This window comes from Dreissena polymorpha, chromosome 1 (assembly GCF_020536995.1).
Source record: "Dreissena polymorpha isolate Duluth1 chromosome 1, UMN_Dpol_1.0, whole genome shotgun sequence".
Classification (NCBI taxonomy): Eukaryota; Metazoa; Mollusca; class Bivalvia; order Myida; family Dreissenidae; genus Dreissena; species Dreissena polymorpha.
The window spans coordinates 93,532,602-93,557,363 of record NC_068355.1 but is presented as its reverse complement, the minus strand read 5'-3'; the positions used below and the strand labels follow the sequence as shown (position 1 = coordinate 93,557,363).

Sequence of the window (24,762 nt, the reverse complement as noted above, 5' to 3'; positions counted from 1 at the left end):
AAAATTGTATATTGCAAAAATGTTCAAAGAAAATGAAACCCAATGCTATAGAAAGTCAATTTTTAATAACACTCTGAAAAGAAAATTTAATTCATTCCTTCATTATACATTTAAACACAAAGCATAATTTAATTGCTTAACTGGAATGAGATTTCATGGTTTCTACCTACTTTTTTAAAATAAAATGTCAATATTAATTAATCAAATTATTGGACTACTATTACCCCTATTCCCCACATGTTAAGCCCCATGACAAACTTATAATCATATGGTATGTAAGGATACTGTATTATACAGTTGAAGTTTACCATTCTAAAACAATACCTTAAAAAATAAAAATCACAAATGAAAATAATTAACAGGGGAGATTCAATACAATTAATTACTAAATCAAATTCCTATACACAAAATAAGCCACCAATTAATTACTTTATCAAACTCCTGTACACAAATTAACCCAATAAATACACAACTTTAATTTATGAAAACCATAATGACTTGTTAGTAGGATACTAGGAAGTTTACATTTTCTTCATGGAATAACTTATCATGTAAAAGGAGCATAATCTGTAAATTCATTGTTCACACCTTAAATAATATAAACCCAATTACAATCAATAATTGCCAGATTAGCGATGGTTCATGATGCTTAGTTCCTCCTGCTCACGTTTATCTGACATGGCGACTGTGAGTTTCGCTAAGAATTGACTGAACTCGTTCCTCACTGACTCTCCCTCCTCCTCTATGTTGGTGTGAACCACCGGGATGTTACTGAAGCACTGAGCTGAAATATCGGAAAGATAACACCATCATTTTGTGCTTGTTAATGCCGGAGATTAGATATAAACAAAGTGAATCTTAAGCTGCACCAGCAGGAGAGAATATTTACTTATTATCTCAAAGATATAACCTTACCTGTTTGTCTGTAAGCAAGAGGACATACCAACTCAGTTGACATTTGGATGAACAGTTTGTGCAAGAAATATTTATGGAGAAAATGTTTGATAACCATATTACATTTCTTTATAGAATGCTTGTTAGTCTTGTTAGTCTTGAACCAAATGCAATCGATGTTTAACTTAATATATGATTCACTTATAGTAAGCCATTTAATCCCCCATGACTGGTTATCAAACTGATCCTAGATATTACAAACAATTACAAACACTTTATAAGCAGGAAAGGAAACAACAGATTATATTTAAGATTGCAAGAGTCATAACTCAACAGTTCCTAAGGTTATTTGTTATCAATTAATAATCAAACATGTCTTAGATTGTATGACTTCAGAGGTTTTCATTAAATATGGTGAAGAAACAATGAAAACTGCTGAAAAGAAAGAAAAGTTGTTTACTGACAAGTGGACCAATCATAAACATCTGATATTGTGAGGAAACATATAGTGAAAATAAAACAATAGATAATACATAAGATTAGCTTTTTAAAGAGCAAAACAAGAGGCCCATGAGGGCCTGAATCGCTCTACTGGCTGGAATCAATCGGGCTCAAGCCCTTGATAGTATGAACAATCTGAGTAAGTTTTAAATAAACAGACCCAAAATGGAAAATTTATCGCATAAACAAGAAGAAACATAAAATTTAAACTTCAAATGGCTCCTTTTCAACAATAAGTTGGACAAATTTTCACTCTCAATGGGGTTCTGGCCCTTGATGATGTAAAACATCCGTTGAAGTTTCAAAAGGATAGAACTTTATATGTAAACAAACAAGAAATGTGTTTGTCGGGAACACTATGTCGCCTTCTGACCTTTCACCACTCAAAATGTGCAGCTCCATGAGATACACATGCATCCCAAACATGAAGTTGCTTTCTTCAATATTGCAAAATGTTAAAGATTTTCATTTTTTTCTCAAATTCAAGGGGAGATAATTCTGGTATCTGGTAACTCCGATATTGCACATTTTCATTAGGGTTTGACTCATCATTCAGATAAAGACACTGTGCAAGTTGGGAAATGATTGGATGAAAACTGTGGACTTAATTGCATAAACAAGCCTTATTCCACAATTTTCTCAAATTCAAGGGGAGATAATTCTGGACTTTTTATTCTGATGTAATCCATTTTCAAAAGGATTCGAGTCCTCATTAATATAAAGACACTGAACAAGTTTGAAAAGAATCGGATGAAAATCGTGGACTGTATCGCGTAAACAAGAAAAAGTCTAACGCACGCACGACGGAAATCACGCCATGACATAAGCTCTTCAGGCCTTCGGCTAGTAGAGCTAAAAAGATCAATTTTAAGACAGTGTGTTCGACTGTTCTTCCGCTTTGATAGTACAACATAAATTTTCTGTCAGTCGCTTGATATAATAACCACAAAGACATACTTGAAGTTTTAGCAGTGATATAGTTTATGTTAACTTAAAGCTGATAATTTATAAGTTGAAAGCAAGAAATGGGACAATGCCAGGAAACTAGATTGTCAACTTTTCACTAATAAATTCATTTGAATTTATATAATTTTGAAAGCATGGCCTGCAAGTAAGTTTCTTGCACACAACATTACAGCCCAGTACCTCCATCAAAACTCAAGTAGTCTAGCAGTAAACCATTTTAAGTTTACGAAAGAATGACCTTGACCCATCTGGTCCAAAATACAATCTCACTTTAGGTCTGTGTGTAAGCTACCTACAAACATAAGTACAATACAAAACCTACATGAAAACGTAAGTTATCAAGCAGATACTCTTTCTCTGGTTTTAGTAACAGTGACATTAACCCCACTGGCCCAAAATGCAACCACTTGATATATCAGTGTGCAACCATCAAACAAAAGTTTGTTAGCTCGTCCTTATTGATGTTTTGGAGCGCACAATTTGTATCTATTTTTATCAACAGTGGCCTTTACCTAACTGGCCCCACATCCCACCCCATGCTAGTTGTTCATTTCAGCTATTAATAAGACGCTTTGCACCCAATCATTACCTAAATTTACTAGGAATAACAAGTACTATGAGGGGCATAATTCTGCCCAAATGAAGGTCAGAGTTATGGGCCTCTGTCTGTGGCCTTGCATAATGATCCCAAAGTACCAAAATTGGCCTAATTTAGCTTAATTGCATGTCAGAGTTACACGGAGATGCTGCACATTTAGCTTAACTAGTGCATTATGCAAACACCAAAACCAACATTTGGGTTAAATAGTATAGCTAAGACTTTTCATTAAATAGATTAGCAAATAAATAATCAATACAACATAATCAGAATATTTTACAACATAAAGCAGGATTGTCAAGATGCATGCATTTCTGTAAACCTAACCTCTTACAATAATTTAGCACATTTCAGTAGATCAAAATTTTCCACTTGCAATTTAAAAAAAATCAGAACTTTCGAATAAGATCCTTTAATACACAGTGTTTATCTACAAACTGATTACATGTATTTAAATCAAACTGAAATCATTTAAATATAGCATTTTTATAAGGCAAAACAGTACAGCATCATTATTAAAACAAGAGCACCGCCTTGCGGGTGCAGATCGCTCATCTATTTTTCTTTTAAAGGTGAAGGGACCTATTTCAATACTTCAATCACAAAGGAGGGAGGGGGTGGTGTGGAGAGTATAGTGTGGGTGTGTGGTCACTTATTACATTATCTTCAAAAAATGCCAAAAAAAAATGCAAAAAAAAATAATTGGGGGGGGGGGGGGTATTCTTGGGTGGGATGGTTGGACGGTATTTCAAAAATAAATTAATTTTTTTTGGAGGGGGGGGGGTATTCTTGGGTGGGATGGTTGGACGGTACATATATTTCAAAAATCTATTAATTAAAAAAACTATATTTGTCTTTTAACCATGTTTCCAAAAAAAAAAAAATTTATTTTTTTTGGGGGGGGGGGGCCGGTGGGGGTATAGTGTGATGGTGTAGTCATTTATTAGATGATCTTTAAAAAAGAATGGAAACAAAAATTTGGGGGGGGGTTATTCTGGATGGTTTGGGTGGGGTCTAATGTGGTATGTCAGGTAAGAGTTTTATGTCAAAGTATCAATCAATCTAATCATAAATAAAGAAGTTATGGCAATTTTAGAAAAATTTAATAATTTGACCTTGATAGTCAAGGTCATTCAAAGGTAAGGGTAAAATTCAACTTGCAAGGTACAGTACCCTAATGTTAGCATGAAAGTATTTGAAGTTCTAAAGCAATAGCCTTGATACTTTAGAAGTAAAGTGGATCTAAACACAAAATTTAACCATATATTCAAAGTTACTAAGTAAAAAAGGGCCATAATTCCGTCAAAATGACAACCAGAGTTATGCAACTTGTCCTATACTGTCCCCTTTAAATGATAGTTTGCGAGTGTTCCAAGTATGAAAGCAATATCTATGATACTTTAGGGGTAATGTGGACCAAAACACAAAACTTAATCAAATTTTCAATTTCTAAGTATAAAGGGCCCATAATTCTGTCAAAATGCCAGTCAGAGTTACATAGCATTGCCTGCACAGTCCCCTTAAGATAGTTAGTAAGTGTTGCAAGTATGAAAGCAATAGCTTTGATACTTTAGGAATAAAGTGGACCTTAACACAAAACTTAACCAAATTTTCAATTTTCTAAGTATAAAAAGGACACATAATTCTGTCAAAATGCATGCTAGAGTTATCTAACTTTGCCTGCCCAGTCCCCTCATGATAGTAAGTAAGTGTACCAAGTATGAATGCAATAGCGTTGATACTTTCTGAGAAAAGTGGACCAAAGCCCAAAACTTAACCGGACGCCGACCCCAAGGTGATGACAATAGCTCTTTTTTTTTTCAAAAAATCGATGAGCTAATAAAATGGTCATCATTACATCAATAAACAAGAGATGTGTTCGTCAGAAACACAATGCCCCCTATTGCGCCGCTTTGAAATAATTTTATTTATTTTTTTTACCTTTTACCTTGAAGGATGACCTTGAACTTGAACTTCCACCACTAAAAATGTGCAGCTTCATGAGAACGCTGCTTTGAATTTTATTTTATTTTTTCGTTTGACCTTGAAGGATGACCTTGACCTTGAACTTCCACCACTCAAAATGTGCAGCTTCATAAGACACACATGCATGCCAAATATCAACTTTCTATCTTCAATAATGCAAAAGTTAAGGCCAACGTTAAAGTTTTTTTTTTCGGACGGACAGACAGACTGACATACACACTGACATACTGACTGACGGACAGTTAAACTGCTATATGCCACCCTACCAGGGGCATAAAAAGTGTAAGCATCCTGTGCTAACGAGATACATGATTAATACATATACTTAATCATTTGCCATGGAAATCTAGACTGATATGGTAAGGGCTAATGCAAACAATATGAATAAAATTGTCATCAAAATAAACATGCAAAGAAATAAAGGATTCTACAGGGAACAACATCTTACCAGAAGGGTGCGCGGAGGGGGCTATATGAGGCGTGAAATTTTAATAAGGCATGTTTATAGTAATAACAGAACAATTATGTTTGGAATATAATCAATTGTGAGATATAGTATATAACATGTACTGTTTGAGAGAAATAAAATTTTAATGAACAGTTGAAAAATAAGTTACACAAAAACAAACATTTACTTTACAGTGAGAAGCCATGTGCACACAAAAGGGTCTGGCCATAATGGCCCTAAAATGCTAACATGAGTTAAAGGTACATAAATTGTCAAAGAAATGGAGCTACCAACATAATGTTTTAATCCACTTGATTCAGATTCAAAAATGGCCACAAATAGTCGAAACAAGAGATTGTCAAGCAATATGGTCCCCTACCGGTGAAACTCCACCATTGTCAGTAATTTTTTTATTACATTTGTTGCCATAGCAACCAGAATTCTTGACCTAGGAACAAAATGAATTGACGTGCATAATCTCCATATTGCAATCGTCCATGTTTCAAGTTTCATGAAAAAATATTAGGAACTTTTAAATTTATCGCAGGATCCAGAAAAGTGTGACAGACTGACAGACTGACGCACAGAGCGCAAACCATAAGTCCCCTCCGGTTTCACAGGTAGGGAACAATAAACATTCTCACCAAGATAAATTAATATTGAATCCTTAATTGAAGATTGGTAATATGGGTTTCCTACCATTTGACCTGGTCATTAATGTTGAGTAATTTGTGTAGTGTCTAGAGGAAAAACAGTTTTTCTTAGATTTGATATGGAAACCTAATTTTTGAAAACACATAACCCATGGGATATTGAACTTGTAAAAATTAACGTTAAAACCAACTTGTCTCTTGATCCAGTGATAAAAGAGACTTCTATATTGGTAAAACATATTTTAATAAGTACTTTTCACAGAGCATGGCCCATATTGCTCAGGAGAGCTTACAACTTGTAACTATACAAGAATGTGATGACACCAAAACACCAGACTTGATACCAGATATAAGTGAACATTTAAATGAGCCTTGCTCTGTAAAAAAGGGGTCTAATGCATGTGCGTAAAGTGTCGTCCCAGATTAGTCTTTGCAGTCCCCACAGGCTTGTCAGGGAAAACACTTTCCGCCTTAACTGGATATTTGCTATGAAGAGACTTTCTGTAAATGATAAATACCATACCACATGCATTAAACCCCCTTTTCACAGAGCACGGCCTATATAGAAACTGACAAATAACATATAACTGACTGTTGTATGGATAGCCTTTTGATACTTACACAGTTGCGACTTTTCCCTTTCAGGAGAACTAGGTTTGTGGTGAGCAAACACACAGCATGACGTTTCCTTGATACCTTGCTCTTCAATGAAAAAATTATGCCTGAAAAAAGTACAATAGGTATGATTAAAGAATATGTCACAAATTGTAGTCACTTATAGGAATAAAGTATGTCCAACCATTCAGAATTCAATTGTATATTTAATGTTTCAAAATATTTTTATAACATCCAATTCTTACAAAAGACCTGAACTGATTTAACATACCAAACTATGATAAAATGCATCATTAAGAAACAAAATAGCTGTCAGAAACCATGCACCTTTGAGACACAAACTATCAATTTTAAGTTACAGAGTGTTTAAATCTATGGCCTTTAATACAATTAAATGAACATCACTGAATATAAGATTCAAACTGCAGCAGGGTTCAATGCACGCTACCAGTTCTCCAGCTCTTTGTCATGGTTGGGCTGGTCTGGGTTGTACACAAATATGATTCCTGTGGTGTCCTTGGCCATAGCGGGTCAGCAGGTCTCAAACCTGCAAAAAGACACAACTCATGCCCCAACGCTTTGGAAACAAAAAAGACACCTCATTTGATTACGGCATTCTCATATTGCAAAAAAAATTGCCAAAAATAAATACAGGGGACAAATGGCACCAGAGAAATTACAAAACAATGTTCTTCATATTTGCTAGTCTCAAAGGCACTTGACCGATTGTCTATACAATACAGGACAATGCACTCAAGAATTAAAAGCATTTTAAGAGATTAATGGAAATATTTTAGTGGTAGAGAAACTTTTATGTAAATACACTGGTTACAATTTGGTGATATAGTACATAATGCATGACCAAAAACATGGGACTTATGATGAAGTTATCATTTCATTTTGGAAACGCTTATGGCTTTGGTTTATGAGATGATACTTGAAACTCAAGCCATAAATGAAATGTACACAGCTTACTTCTTGTCTCCACTGCAATCCCAGAGCTCCACTTCCACAGTGGACTGCCTGCCATGCCCTGCCATAGGGTTGTGATTTTCAAACTCTAAAATTCTGAATAGGTAAATAAGTATGGTGTTTTTTTAATGTTAGTTTGAAAGGAACAATAAGGATGAAATCTTTTTTTTATTGAAACAAAAGAAGAAATTATCATCCGGAAACCATTTTATTGGTTTAAGTCACCGTGACCTAGACCTTTGACCTAGTGACGTGAAAATCAATAGGGGTCATCTGCAAGTCATGATCAATGTACCTATAAAGTTTCATGATTCTAGGCCTAAGCGTTCTTGAATTATCATCCGGAAACCATTTTACTGATTCGAGTCACCGTGACCATGACCTTTGACCTAGTGACCTGAAAATCAATAGGGGTCATCTGCCAGTCATGATAAATGTTTCTATGAAGTTTCATGATCCTAGGCGTAAGCATTCTTGAGTTATCATCCGGAAACCATTTTACGATTTAGAGTCACTGTGACCTTGACCTTTGACCTAGTGACCTGAAAATCATTAGGAGTCATCTACCAGTCATGATTAATGTACCTATGAAGTTTCATGATCCTAGGCCTAAGCGTTCTTGAGTAATTATCCGGAAACCATCTGGTGGACGGACCGACGGACCGACATGAGCGAAACAATTTACCCCCTCTTCTTCGAAGGGGTGCATAATAAAGCAATATATGCATGATTTGATTCACAGATCCACTGACATATAAATGAAACCATGTTATCCTTATCCCATTTTCTAACAATAATCTTGTCAGATCTTTAAACTTTGCAAGTAAACTGAGCGCTAACAATTTGCAAACACGTTTCCGTGATATACATCCACTGAGTAGATTACTAATAAATATGTTGTTGGCATCTAAAACATTTTATGCATTGTTTATTATCACAGCTAGTTCATTATTTCCTTTTAAATGTGTGATCTTCATCGTTGGATTACTATTTGCCATTTTTGCCTAGAGTCGCAATTAATTTTCTGTATTGTCCGCCATCTTGTTAAAATGATGTAAGCGACAGGTGCGCATAGCAACGTGAAATCTTACATGTCAAATAATTTTTCTGCCAAATACCCGGTTGCCATTTTGTTTAATTAGCATAAGAGCAGTTATTGTTTCAATAATTAATTATCTTAAAGGCCATAACAATAAAAATAAAACTTGTGTGTGTGTGTGTTATATTTTTTAATTAAATTATGCGTAAAAATAAATGTTTTGGCATTTCTATATTATGCATGACATGCACAATTTCCAAGAGGATAATATCAAGTTTTTTTCAGAAGACTTCGAAGAAACTGTGGACCGATTATTGTGGACACATTATCGACTGATTAGGGTGCTTGGAATAAGTCAATGAAATTATTGATAATTATTGACAAGGGTTTATTCACACATGACTTATTCGAACCCGCAGGAATCTTCGCTGCCTTGGGGCCATTCTCTGATGCTAGTCGGTTAAGAAGTTTGGTCAAAGTGTAATAAAGATGTTATCAATAAGGAAACGTGGCGGATCTTGCCTTTGAAAAGTGCAGAGTGGCCCTTAAGAAAGGTGGCATGGTGCAGCCATGCAAAAAAGGGCCTGGGAAAAACACTACATAAACACTCAACACAAAGATTTGTCAAACTTACCAACAGCAGTAGCCAGTGACTTTATGGATCCAGTATGTTTATTTTTCAGATTGGAAGGTGAAGAATCTTTAGAACGTGACTTCACATGGAAGGACAGTCTCACCTCTATGTCACCACAACAACGCCCATCCGGCAACTTGCTTGGCTTCTGTCCAAGTTGTACCCATCTGTTACACACAACAAGCATTACAGAAGTTGGTGTAAACAGCAAAATATTCCATGATTTACTTGGAAGAAATTAATCAAATCTAAAGACCAATCACATGAGGCAATTTCTGTAACTCTTCCATACTTTGGAAGTAACTCTTTCATACTCTGGAAGAAATGTTTAAAATGGACAGAAACCATTTCTGAACTTACATGTAACATGGCTATCAATACAAACAATGATTAACAATAAACCTTAAAAGTGTTGTAAAGGTATTTCAAGTTAACAAACTGACTTGGATTTTGACCCCATATGATTGATTACAGAATGCAGCCATGATATCATATAGATGAAAATTTGATGTTAATTGTTCCGACCAATGTCAAGATTGGCCAATAATGCCCCTTAATTCACAATCAAAAATGTTTGGTACAGGAATCCAACAGCATACAAAAAGACTTAAAAGCTTCCTATATTGAGATAAAAACATTATTTTTTGTAATTACTTAGCTATAACACTACTTTGATATATTAAGACATACAGACAGAATTTTTCATTGTTGTCTGTTGCAACCAGGTGAGAGGATTACACTTCCGGAACTACATCATTTAATGAAGCATTAATATTCCATGTCAAAGCACATAATTATGACAAATGCTTGATAATTGATAACATTTCCAACAGAAAACCATGTATATGTACTAATTTAAACTGTAGATTAATATATGGGTGACAACTATTTTTGTTTTACTTATTATTTTGCTTCTTACCAAAATTTCAATAAGTTATTATCACATATCTAAAAGTATGTAACTATCTTTTACAGCATTCATTCATGATTGTAAATTGTGATACTTGCGTACAAGTGGGCCTGTCGTACACCTCATACTCATGAAAAGGTATGCTTGCATAGCCAATGAACTCATCTGACAGCATGCCTCGATTAATGACATTCACTTCGATGCTGCATTGCATGTCTGGGATCAGACTAGCAACAGACAAACCAACCAAATCTCACAACACATTGCACAACACCTTCCTAGGGGTGAAACAAGATAATAACAGTAAACCAAGGAAGTTATTAAGAATACTTCAGGGGCTTTTACAATTGGTTTTCAAGTGTTAAAAGATATGAAAAAAAAACTCATTTGGATAGATCAACTCTTACATTTGACCTTGAGCTCGGCAAAATATCTCATATTTTCCTGGTGTTACTGAAGAAATGAGTTGCGTTCTGAGAAAATTTGGCATAATGCATGTGCGTAAAGTGTTGTCCCAGATTAGCCTGTGCAGTGCGCACAGGCTTATCAGATACAACACATTCCGCCTAATTGAATTTCTGCTAAGAAGAGACTTCATTTAAACCAAAATGTCATTAAAGTGTTAAAGTGGAAAGTGTCGTCCCTGACTAGCCTGTGTGGATTGCACAGGCTAATATGGGACGACACTTTATGCACATGCATTATGCTCAGTGTTCTCAGAACACGACTCAAATAATCACACATGGAATAAACAGAGCTTCATTTTAAATTATTGAGTAAAGTAAACACTAATTAAAATCGTTATTCAGGGTTTTGCCTTTACATATTCTGTATAGTTATTTAGTAGTGTTTCAACAGTTAAGTTCAAAAGACTAGTAGAAGTTATGAAACTATTTGATACGTAGATAACTAGGACTAGTGCTAAAGATAAGGGCCTCTTTCTGAGAAAACTGGGCTAAACCCTTTCCCTCTCAGAGGCAAAGTGAAAATGGCTATGTGCAAACAACATAAACCAGAACAGCCTGTGAGTAACTCGCAGTCTGTTCGATTTTATGCTGTTTGCTGCTCATCAGTATCTAAGGGTTGGAAATGAAGCTTTTTAAACTTGAATCTAGTAATTAAGTACTTTAATTAAATTTAACTTTCTAAGGGACTACAAACACGTCAAAATACTTATCTAAGTGGTAAACGGTTAATGCATGTGCGTAAAGTGCTGTCCCAGATAAGCATGTGCACTCAGCACAGGCCAATCAGGGAAGACACTTTCTGCTTTTATGGAATGTTTCAATTAAAGGAAGTCTCTTCTAAATAAAAATCCAGTAATACAGTGTTAAGTGTTGTCCCTGATTATCGTGTGAAGACTGCATTTATCCACTTTTTTCAGAGTGTGATTATTATTGTTTGGCTGAGCCACATTCAAGGACAACTTACAGGTCACACTCTTCAAACCACTCCACGCCATTCTTGACCTTGCTTCCATACTTGATGGTGGAGGTCTGAAACTTCTCTTTACCCAGAGTTATTGATGTGAACACTTCTGTTATTTTGGCACCTGTAATGAAAACCAACAATTCACTTTGTGTGTGTACATAAAGCACCAGAAACAATGGTGAGTATAATATCTCCTTATTCTGTCCAGCAAAGCTAGAATTGAATAAGACTGACCGATTAACTAAATATTTAGTCTGGGAACATGAAGATCATTCAGCTTTTCAGGGCTTTTTTTCTTGATGTTGAGAAGCGGCCCTGGCCCCCTCACTTTTTGAAAAAATGAGTCGCAAACTTTTTTAAATTGTGTAAAAACGCAGACTTGTACAAATTGTGAAATACAGTTTGTTTTAAATAAGTTTATTAAAAGCATGTTCAATAATTGCATTATATTAAAATGTCTTTTAATGCATTAAAATATTATTTTAATTGTCTGGACACTTTTTCATTTAACACATGACCACCTACATTTAGATCAACAATATTTTGACCAGAAAACGTTACCCTCTCTCTAACCATAGGAAAACCTAACCACTGTCATTATTTTGTCTTGCTTATGTACAATATTAAAATAAAATGGAAATTTTGAATTGTGCAATGTCCATCTTTAACAGTTTTGAGCCCAAAAGTCCAATTTTACAGGTAAAAATGGCTGTTTTATCAAGAATAGTGGCCGGGTTAGTTTTGTGAAATGTCTGTGTCGAAATTGAAGAAGGAAAACAAAAAACCTGCTATTAAATTGTGTGCACAATCCAGCCAGCAGTTAAAGAGTTCAGTACAGAATGTTTAAGACCATACACATACTTTACAGTAGAAAACATGAAAAAGGTCCAACATTCTGGAAAAAAATGATCACATCCTTAATTCCTTGCTTTATGATCGCGAAAACATTTTAGTTATTTTAATTTTAATAATATTATTATTATTAAATTAATATTTAATAAAAAAAAGTAAATTTTAAGGAAATATTATTCTACTGTGAAAAGACTGTTTTTACAAACATCCAAATCTGACCAAGATATAAACATGTAATACTGCAAAAACTGGTTGCAGCCAACAACAAGTTATTCCCACCAGAATAATAATGTACCAACATGCACATTATTTAACCAACAGTACTAACTACATTGACAATACTAACACTTTTTTGAGTCAGACTGATTGTGCACGAACATAATTTATAAGAACAATTCTGCCAATAATCAAACAAGAACGTTTCCTGAAAATTAGAGACATTTCTTACTTGACTTTCTTTTCAACTTGCCAACAAGGTTTCTGGCTGTCAACACTGTAACAGAAACAAATCAAATGTCAAAAGTGAGAGAGAACAAATAAATGTTAACATTGTTTCAATTCTTCAACAATAATGTCAGACAAGTTGATTTGCCTTCCCTCTAACACGTATTTAAAAGGATTGGGCCAGTCCTTGAGTATCAAAGTGCCAAAAGCAGTGCTTTTGGTTCAGCATTGTGTAAAATTGCACACAACTTACTCTTCAAATTTAAATGTTTTTAAGATGGGCTGGGGCGACTTTTTTGTATGACAAAATCTCTTACAAAATCTTCACAACTAATATTAGATTTAAACCAGAACACATTTATCCTGCTTAATGTTACTGAGGAAGCACTACTAGTTTCTAAGAGGTAAAAAACATTGAGGACACTTCGTAACAAACAAAGATGAACACGATTCTTTTGGAAGCAAACAGATGCCTTTACATGGTGATGTCATTAAGAAATGTTTAAAATCATAAGGATTCTGTAAAAGGAAGGCACAAATCCTAAGGTGTGACGTGTCTTCATTTTAAATGCAAATAATTTTTTTTAAAGAAAACTGTCTGCCTGTAAGTGTCCCCATTAGTGATTACAGGAGACTGTTTAAGAAGAATTTTCCTGTTTTTATAAACATTTATGTTTCCTTTTAGTGTTCTATACCGATATTAGCTCCTATACAGCATATAGTAGAAGGCAGTAAGAAAGAAAAAACATATAAAATAAGAATTTCGTTACTTGTACAACAAAATGTAGTTAAGAAAGCTATTTTCAGCATATTAAATCAATGACATTTATCAATCATTTCTAACACATCTTAGTTTTTTACGTATAACTATTTCATGCTTAAATCATATTTGTTATAAAATATAAACGACAAAAAAGGTTTCCATTTGCAAACAAATAATTATTATCTTTTCAAGGTGCTATTCTAGGAAATTGCCTATTAATCAACCATGCCAGAGACGTAGATAACATGTTATCTACGTCTCTGACCATGCCAATGAAACAAGAGCCGTTTGACAGAATAAATAACGTAGGCCATCATTGGGCAATTGTTCAAATTATTCAATAAGGTATATTTTCCACAATCTATTGAACATTTGTAAAGACATAAAACAAACTAAATAGATTTTGTTTCAAGTTTGATAGCAATAGTTTGGGTGGGAAGTTTGGACGGTTCTTCAAAAATAAAGTAAACAAGAGCTGTCAGAGGACAGCGCGCTCGACTATTCGAGTGCTTGAAAGTATAACGTAAGCCATCATGGAGAATGGGGGGGGGGTAAAATGTGGGTGTGTGATCATTTAATCGATGATCTTTCAAAAATAAAATAATATATATTTTTTTTTTTTGGGGGGGGGGGGGGGCAGGGATTCTGGGTTGGGGCGTGGGGTATTGTTTGGGTGGAATCCATTGTGGTATTCAGGTAAGTGTTGTTTTGTCAAAGTTTTAATAAAATGTGATCATAAATAAAGAAGTAATGGCAATGTAACTAAAGTAATATGCATATTGTAAATGGATAATTCTTACAAAATGCTTGATACAGTTGTCTGCCCTTGTTTATAGATTGGGGTCATGTTGGTAAAGAAGTTTGCAAAAGATGAAAGCACTTTGTCAAGGGACATTGAAAATATTTGAGGTGGTACGCAAACTTTAACATAGATTTATCAATAATATGCATATTCTAAGTGAAAATAGGGCCATAATTCTTACAAAATGCTTGATACAGTTGTCTGCTCTTGTTTGTAGGTTAGGGTCATGTTGGTAAAGAAGTTTGCAAAATATGAAAGCAATATGTCAAGGAACATTTAAAATATTTGAGGTGGTACGCAAACTTTAACATTGATTTATCAATAATATGCATATTCTAAGTGAAAAAAGGGCCATAATTCTTACAAAACGCTTGATACAGTTGTCTGCTCTTGTTTATAGATTGGGGTCATGTTGGTAAAGAAGTTTGCAAAATATGAAAGCAATATGTCAAGGGACAATGAAAATACTTGAGGTGGTACGCAAACTTTAACATAGATTTATCAATAATATGCATATTGTAAGTGAAAAAAGGCCATAATTCTTACAAAATGCTTGACACAGTTGTCTGCTCTTGTTTATAGGTTGGGGTCATGTTGGTCAAGAAGTATGCAACATATTAAAGCAATATGTCAAGGAACAATAAAAATATATGGGGTGGTACGCAAACTTTAACATTTGCACGCTAACGTTAATGGGAACGGGAACGCTAACGCTGGGGTGAGTAGGATAGCTCCTCTATATATATTTTATATATAATAGTCGAGCTAATAAAAAATGACTGCATTAAAATCTTTCAGTAAATTTGATTTTCTAGATCAATTTTCACAACAATTTTGAGTAAAAATGATTTTTATTGACAACCTTTAACTTCTTACAACAGACAATAATAGGGACATAAAGAATCATACATGCTAGATCAAGTCACTGACTTATAAGCAATCACCCAATAGGGCAATAAATTAAATCAGAATTTAAGAAAGTCCAGACCTTGTTTACGATTTGTGCACATGGGAGTTGACCGATCTCCATTGGCAACAGTCACATCAACAAATAGACAAATAGACTGTAGGGCAACATTATCACAATAGCAACACTTGGGACTTTGGTAGGTAAGAAACTGAATATATTAGGATATTAATTAATCTTGCTTTTTTTAAATTTCAATAGTACACAATTAAAGTCTTAAAGAGTTACATTAAATTTTGTCTTCGTGTGTTTTATTTAATATACAATATTAATTGTAATATCTACAATCAGCATAAATGAAAGCAATGTAAAAAGAAAATATAAGCGTTTTTCTGTTTAGAAACAAGAAATGTGTTTGTCAGAAACACAATGCCCCCTATTGCGCCGCTTTGAAGCCATAAATTTGACCTTTGACCTTGAAGGATGACCTTGACCTTTCACCACTAAAAATGTGCAGCTCCATGAGATACACATGCATGGCAAATATCAAGTTGCTATCTTCAATATTCAAAAAGTTATGACCAAACTTTAACGAAGGTTAAAGTTTTAAGAAAGAAAATTACAATGATATTTGACCTTTAACCTTAAAGGATGACCTTGACCTTGAATTTTCACCACTCAAAATGTGCAGCTACGTGAAATACACATGCATGCCAAATATGAAGTTGCTATCTTCAATATTGCAAGTTATCAAAGTTTATCCAAGGGTAAAGTTTTGGGACACACACATGCAATGAATGAATGAATGAATGACAGACAGACAGACAGACAGGCCAAAAACAATAAACCCCCGATCTTTCGATCAGGGGGTATAAAAAGACAAAAAATCTCAGCTATGTCAAAAGCAAACTTTGAGGAGGACGGAAATGGTGTATGCCCTGTCTATAACTTGACATAGTTTATATTTGACAGTCATAATTAAGCATTTGTTTTTGTATTATGCACGGAGCGTATAAGAGTCCGTGTATTATGTAACTTTTGCATAATTGCTCCTTTTTGTTGAGCAATTTGTTTTGTTATATATACTGTAATGAAATACTGCCTTGCTGTTCAGTTTGCTCTTTAGCGATGCAGTACGGGCGGCTGGTTACAAACCGGAGGAGACCCCTGTTCAATTTCTTGTTGGAGCTCAGGGTTTTTGTTCTTAAATGGTGACGAGGTCAACCTAAACTGTGAAATACTAAATTGGTCTGACTCTGAGCTTGTGTAAAGACCAAAGCCATAAAGGTTACAGGGCCATGGGGATTCAAGGGAAGCTGTAACGAGTGTGTCTGGACCTTAGAACAGATATGGTCACTTCCAACAGCATTGCTGTTAACACGGTTAGCGGCTGGTTACCACTCTGGACACCCAGGCTAAATACCCCGTTGAAGCTCAGGATTTTTCAATTAAAACAATATCCCAAAAATTCTTGTTTGGCTTCTATAACATGCCTGTCTCACACAACAGAAAGTTAAGGTATATTGTAGAGTACCTTAGTAATCATACAGTGCCAATAACACTTACCTATTACATGTATTGACTATTGTGCAGTTTGAAGTGTTCTTAAACGGTTGGTAAAATAACCCCATTGTAACCCACAATCCTGTGAGCGCGCCTGGTTGTTGTTGTTCGTGTGATTTATAAATAAATGGAAAATACTGTGTACTTCTCACCGTGTACAACAATATAAACTGTTTAGTACATACCTGTAAACTGTACATGTGTCGGCTCCCAAGCCATGGTATGAGTTGTCCTCGATCCATAAAGGCAAAGCTACTCAAAAGTTTACTCAAAATAACAGGATACTAACAAAAATCTTAATTCTAATGACATTCTTTTGACATGATAAAATACCTTTTTAATAAATTACCTGTGCTCGAACTGTCAATTGCATGATATCGTCATTACTCGGATCTTTCCGTAAATGAGATGAAAGGAAGACTCGAGTAACTCCGCCAAAGTTCGTTCAGTCCGTGTTATTTACACACCGAAATGCGGTGTTCCGATTGGTCATCGCGGTAAATGTCCTGAGGCTTGATTGGTCACGAAGTCGGTCTGCTTAAAAAACACACTAGGTATCATACAATAAAACAAGACGTAAAACAGACATTTTAATATGATAAAAATAAGAAATTGAGATATTTTTTATGTTGCCAGCTTGAATATGCTGTTAATATACTTAGCCGTTTCTGAATTGAGATAATAAATAGCGTGCACTAGGTATGCGGATTTTGAAGAAAACTACATACAATTAACAATAGTATACGTCTTCTTATGCGACAGCCTTACTGTAACTGCAAGCAGCCACACTAGTTTATGTTAAGATTGAGTCGCAATTTTGGATTTAAAAAAATGTTAATGTTAACAAGCAAAATTACTTTGTGCGCGGTTGTTTGACTTATAATAATGTGTAACAGGTGTATATTAAAAATATGTATATAACTGGTTTTAGATGGTGAGAAACGAATGTCACTAATATCAGTGAGATAAAAAAAGTTATGACTTATTTTTCATTACAATTCTTAGCCGCATTATATCCACATACATTTAAACGAAGAAGAACGGTTTTTAACACAATTATCGGATACCATACTCAGAGTATGGGTGTGGGATCACAAGGGGTATGGGTGATCTCTCCTAAAAATAAATAAAATGAAGACGCATTTTGATTGCATTTTACTCGTTTTGTATTACAATATTTTGAAGTCGCCGAGACCCAGTCAGAGTTCCTTGATTTATTGATTGGATAGTGCACCGCCATTTTCAAAAGTATTTCAGTTGTATTGCGGCGGTCTGTTCAATTGATATCTCATCGGGTACTATACGACTATACTTTTTAGCATTGGGCCGCTTTCCCCACAATAACAGTGGTGGCTGAGCAATAAATAATGACAGAAAGCGTCGGAAAGAAAGATTGCCGAGCCGGAAACTCGATCTTCCGTACCCTTGTTTACAATCGGTTAAAAATGGGGTATTGCTACCGTCTGAGATATAGTGTCAAAATTTCAATGACGACTCGATCGCAATTTATTAATCTCACCATCAATTAGATATTTTAATATGTAATATTGTGGACATTTATTTTAAACAATTGTGTTCTCCCAAAAACAATATAACCTAGTACGAAAAACTTAGAAAATATTATGGAAAAGGAATGAACGATCGTAATAATATTAAAATCTAAGATTCTGATGCTATCACGGCCATTGTATCTTGTTTCACAATCTTTTGTAAAGCTAATTAAATGTAATTGTTTTAGTCGGATCAGTCCTGAAAAAGCAATGCCCATTTGCTTTCTTTTTTTCGCGTAAATATGTCCAACACAGTTTCTGCAGATATTTCTTTTTAACCTTAAATGTTGAGCAAACCTAATTCGGACATTCTCACTATTATAATTATGTTCTAAGATATGTTTTTACCCTTCGCATGGTGCTGTAGGAACGTTAAGCTGTAGCGGTTGACACAGGCATCCAACCATATACATTAAGTATAGCAAAGATCCCTGGGTAAATGTATTCGTTCATTGAATTCAGAGTCTCTTGAAGATCTGATTTGGGATTGCCCTTTCCCGTCCATTTTGTCATTCATCTTCTGATCTCGGATTGGATCTCGTCTCTCGTTACCGAAAGTTCTTCTTGATATGCCTGGAAATTCTCCTCACCGACTTCGTTTATTATGCCAACAGCTTTCTTTGGGAGCAATTGTTGAGCTATGTACCGGGGCTCATATGCCAGGAGTTTTGTTTCTAATTCCGACATCAGGTGGTCACCGAATTGGAGGTACATATTTAGCATCCAATAGCCAGATGGGCTGGCTGCTGGAACATTCGACCTAATATTGTCTCAAATGTGGTGTCTGCATTACATTTCTCTTAAGTGTACGCACAATGCGTTATAAAGTAACTTCGATTTTTAAATGTGTACGCAACTGCGTTTGTGCGTACGGGTTGCTACGCCCCTGCCTGTCATAATTTATTTTTGCAGCTTGCCACTGATGTAGCCCATATGAGTCAGAGAAACCATTGTAACCCCCAAGCAGGCAGGCTCAAGGCCAGGATAATAACAACGAAGGGCCCTGAACCACATACAGTAGCGGGGGAGATCAGCGCCAGTCTTTAATTGTTGGACTGGCTGACAAGACTGTTGCAGCCAGGGTTGTCATTAAGGACAGTGCCCAGTTTTAGCGCTACCAAGCTGGGCAGTCAGTGGTCATGCGGAATTTTAGTTTGTGATGGGATGGGGCCGTTATTGTGATCCACAATTCGAGAACATTCTCGAACTCTCCAATTATGGCAGCAGATGCATATGTTTCTGCAACAAGTGCTCTAGGACATCCTCCAGAAGCACCGTTCATGAGCCCACATGTGGTTAGCGTGTGGCTATGATTATAATTAGTGAAAAACATCAATTTGAATGAAAAATAATCAAATTATAACGAAAAATGAACTTTTCTGAAAACAAATTTAATATTAAATATATGTATGACCTGAATTTTTTTTATATATGACCTGAAAATAAGGTGCATCGCTTTGAACAGCAATCATTTCATTAATTGTGCAGCGATTTCCATGAACACGATACACAACTAGCGTGACCTACTCGTCGACGATCTGACCCAATCCAAGAGTGAAATCTTCACGGAGTAGTAAAGAGCATTTTCGCTTCAGAGTTGACGGACCTCGGTAAAACTAACTGTCGAGCGTCTTTTGAAACTTTGTTTACATACTTTTAAACTGGCTGACCTTTTAAACACATGAGCGATTTCATTGGTCCAACGCAAAGGTGTATCGTGTTATTTCTTATAAATTGACCCAGCATTTGCAAATATATCTCAAGATAAGCACATTTAGAAATATCGTTAAAATGTGATTATATTTCTTTCTAAATAATGCGTTTACTACGATCATAGCCACACGCTAAGCACCTGTTGCATGAACATGGAACAGGCAGCCGCGTCCACTGCCAAGACCCATGTGTCTGTTAGGGCATATTTTGCAGGTTCGCGGATACTCTTTTGTCTTTGTGTACAAATTATGATTTTGTTACTGTAAAAGCATTATTTAAAACAGTCAGGGAAACTCTCACTCATTGGGAAAGTGGAGTCAATAACATTATGGTATTTTAGTTGCACTAAGTGTATTCTTAAAGGAGAATGAATGTTTAAAAGAACACTTTTTAGTTCTATTGATAGCAATATACTCATCGCTTGGGGAATGGGGAAGTATATATGCCCCCACATGGATGAAAATATGCTCACATTTCGTAGAATTTTTTTTAATTACACACTCAGTTGTGTGGTCTCATTATCTGGACACATGTTTCCAGAAATGTCTAATTGTATATTGAATAATTATTCATTATGAGCGCAACATTTGTCTGGTGCAACTTTTTTAATTCTGATTATAAAATCATAATTGCTGTCTACGCTGAGCATCGTTTAAAAAGGTATGAAATGATAAAGACTAAAGTTTCATACGCACTAGATCATTAGTTCACTTGTATTATTATAATAATAATAACTTTATTTCACGAAGGTAACACATTAAGAAATAAAATTTCTTTTTTACAATGTGGTCTTCAAAAACACAGTATATGTAAATATCACTCAACTATGTCTAGCATACTGCAGTCAGCCTTAAAATAATTACAAAAGCAACATAGCAATAATAATAATGATAATAATATAAATAATAATAATTATAATATATAATAATAATAATTATAATAAGTATTATCATTCATGTGATGTGTTATCATTTTTTATTTCAGTTATTTAAAAACATTCCTATTTGAACATTGAGACCTTTGTCTTTTACAGATTACCAGATAGTGTTGAAAACAGAGAGGTGCATTTACATGCTACAAACACAGGAACCACATGCCACGGCCCTTAATGGCCTTTTATAGTCTGTCTTTTTCAGGCGACCTTAGGCCCTCTCAATTTTGTTTAATTTGTATAGTTTAGGCATTTTCAACACTTGCAAATAGTTATTTTAATAACGCAATAACATAATATGTTATTGACTGGAGACTTGAATTATACCAACACATTATTCCCTTGTTTTTTAAAATTGAACTTTTCTAGGAGGACCGGAAAAGAGATGTGACTGTTGGGAGTTCTCCGACAAAGGTGAAGGACATCACCATCTCGGATCATCTTCGCACATCTGGGGAGAGACACGTGATTTGCCCCACAGACCTGGAGCGTACATCCAGGTCACATATGCAGTAACAAATGTAAAAAGAGGGAAGAATTCCCTGTCACTCACCTCAACAAGTGAAATCCAGTCATGTAATATTGTTATTATAAACTTTTACACATTTACGTTATTATTTTCCCTTCATATTGAGTTGAACCGTGTTTGAGTTCAATACTAATGCTCCCAAACACCTTTTAGGATTGATCTAGTATTTGACAACAATCAACAAGAAAGTGTGTCAGTGTTCAATTAAAGTATGAAAAATGTGCAAATCTGTTGAAATTTGTGGAACTATCATGAAACATCAATGCTATCAAATTTCGAGTACCCATGAACAATGTTTAAAAAAGAAAAAAACTTTCCAAATTAGATTTTATACTGGTTTAATTCCCGAAGTATTGAGGAAAAACTATATATTTTATATTCCTGAAAGAAATAGCAAATATCGTAACACCAGCTGGTATTTCAAAAGAGTAATGTGTACTTTTCTTAAAATGTCACTTTATATGTTTTATGTACTTATTTTGATTTCATGAATGCTTATTTAAAACATTGTTTCACGGTTTAAATTAAGTTATATTATTTTAACTTGATGACAAAATTGATGTACTGTATAATATAATGGGCTGGTATTCTGGATCTCTCTAAGACAATTTTTTATTTAAGAATCTAGAATTTGTATGATATATAAGGATTATTATAATTATACTTTGTATTTTGATAAAACTTTACAAATATCTTATAGTATCTGTTGTTGTTGTTTTAGTAAAAACATCTTACATTATACCCACAAATATATTCTCGTATACGACAATTAAACTTTTTAAAAGAGGTTTAGTTTGCTTAAGCTGACACGAATTTATATGTTAAATGCATTTTTCACAGGGCATTCTAACAATAAGAAGTACAAATATGAAACATTCACATATTATTGGTATTTAGTGTCGGTAAAGCAATTTGATTAGTTTATGTTAACCAAGACCAAGGAAGTGGAGCTTTTAAACTTTTAACAAACACAATTCACTAACAATGTACATATGTTTTTTTATATTATTTTAACATATTTTATGATACTTAGCAGTGCTGTTTGGGTTCAAATGTTGGTATCATTTTTTCTGATGGAAATATACAAAGTTGAAAAACCACAGTTATTGAAGTCCATAAAACTTCGTTGAACATATTCAATCTTTGTTCTATAGCGAAAAGTTAAAAAATAACAACTTAAATTCAATGATCTAGAAAAAAATTGTTGTTTTGAAAAATTACTAGACGACACGGCTTCATATAACAATATGCAAAACAAACGCCATTTTATTTTAACTTAAACCGACAATAATTTAAATCACTGGAGCCTGAATAAGTTAGCAGCGTCATCGAACGTCTGTATTGTCTGTTAGAAATTCTTGGTTCGTGATTTTCCACATCTGAATTATTGAGGCCAAAAGGTTGGGGATATGTTCACCTGGCATAAACTTTTACATAAACACCACTGTGGCATATTTGTCTTAGTCGTAAGAGTTAAAAAAAATAGCACACTATATCGGAAATCACAGTCATTTGATAGTTATGAATTCACGGGAGTTTTGTATACACTGTAACTTGGGATTATGATGATCATATTTCATTACAGTGGACGACAAAAAGTAAAATGTTGCTATCTTTTTCAGCTATTTTTTTCTGTTTTTGATCTAAACAGCAGAAGCACGCAAGACAATGTTCAAGCTATTATATTGCTTCAGGGAAACACAATATGAAACCTGGAAACTGCAAGCAATTTGTGAAACAAGTCATTTCAGAAATTATCGAAATAGTGGAAGACTCAACCGGCTATGCAAACCACATCTAGGCAAATATTATATCATTACCACTTACTCACTAACATTTCGCCAAACAAAATTATGGTTTTTATGCTACTGTACTTTTAAAATGTTTAAAATTTGGTTTAAATTTAAAATACTACAATTCTATGTTTTCTCTTATATTTAGCTAGTTAACTCTTTATGTTTATAGATACTCTTAAATATTATATTTACCGTATATTACTATCCTAAATATTAAAATGCTAAATTTATATAAATAAGCTTTATAAAAATGACATATTTTTCTCACAAACTTATTTAATTACTCCAATTACTTTAAAAATAAAGCGAGGTGTATTTAAACGGTATGCATATATGGTGGGAGGTAACAGCATTTACAAAAAGGATAAAGGATGTTACGAGGTTTTGCTCTTACAATATATACTAAATAAAGTAGTATTACATGCAATATTTATGGTAGAATATAGAACAACTGTAAACAATTCCAAGTATATTTTAATAATACACACAGCGTTTATAACATATACAATTGCAAAGGAAATTTGCTATTATTGATTTTAAAAAAAATTAAGTTTTTTAATCTACTACCATAAAGTCATACACATGCACTGGTGCACATTGTGACGTGTCTTTTTATCAAACCTGTATATAACAAAGCATATTCAGTTAAGCACGGAATCCAGATAAGGCCAAGTTGATTGTCGCGTGTCAACCTTCGAGGTCGACGCACGACATTCAAGCGACGCACCATATGACACTCGGCATTTGAAGTCGACATGTCACAATCAAGATTTGAGTGTCGCGCTGGGTTTTAGAAAAAAAAATATTTCAGAAAAACTTGACTGTCGACTGAATTGTCGACTGTCAAATCGTGCGTCGTGATGAATGTCGCGTGTCGCTTCGCATGTCGAGTTCCATTGTCGCATGTCGACTTCAATTGTCGTGTGTCGACCTTCGAACGCGACTTCAAATGTCGAGTGTCATATCGTGCGTCGCTTGAATGTCGTGCGTTGACCACGAAGGTCGACACGCGACAATTAACTTTGCCCTTTCCGGAGACCGTAGTTTAGGACCATGTATTGACGAGAATGGTAAACAATACAAACACAGCGCGTCGTTCATTTGCAACGACGGCTCCAATACATGCGTCTGTACCGACGGCAAAGTAGGATACACAATGAATTAAGGCGAGTAAATATGTTTGCACTCTTCAGTGGGGATTATTATTAAGAATAAAGATATATAATGCCCTCTTCAATTAATTAAAGATACGATAATATACCACC

General features: G+C 34.6%; 1 protein-coding gene across 1 annotated transcript in view; it reads right to left on the bottom strand.

Annotated features, from left to right (window-relative positions):
• Positions 1-510: 510 nt before the first annotated feature.
• LOC127841054 (intraflagellar transport protein 22 homolog) overlaps positions 511-24,762 on the bottom strand; it is a 219,312-nt gene continuing 195,060 nt past the window's right edge. Inside the window, exon 8 of the mRNA XM_052369585.1 lies at positions 511-588. The gene's annotated coding sequence lies outside the window, so the exon portion shown is untranslated. The remainder of the gene's footprint in view (positions 589-24,762) is intronic.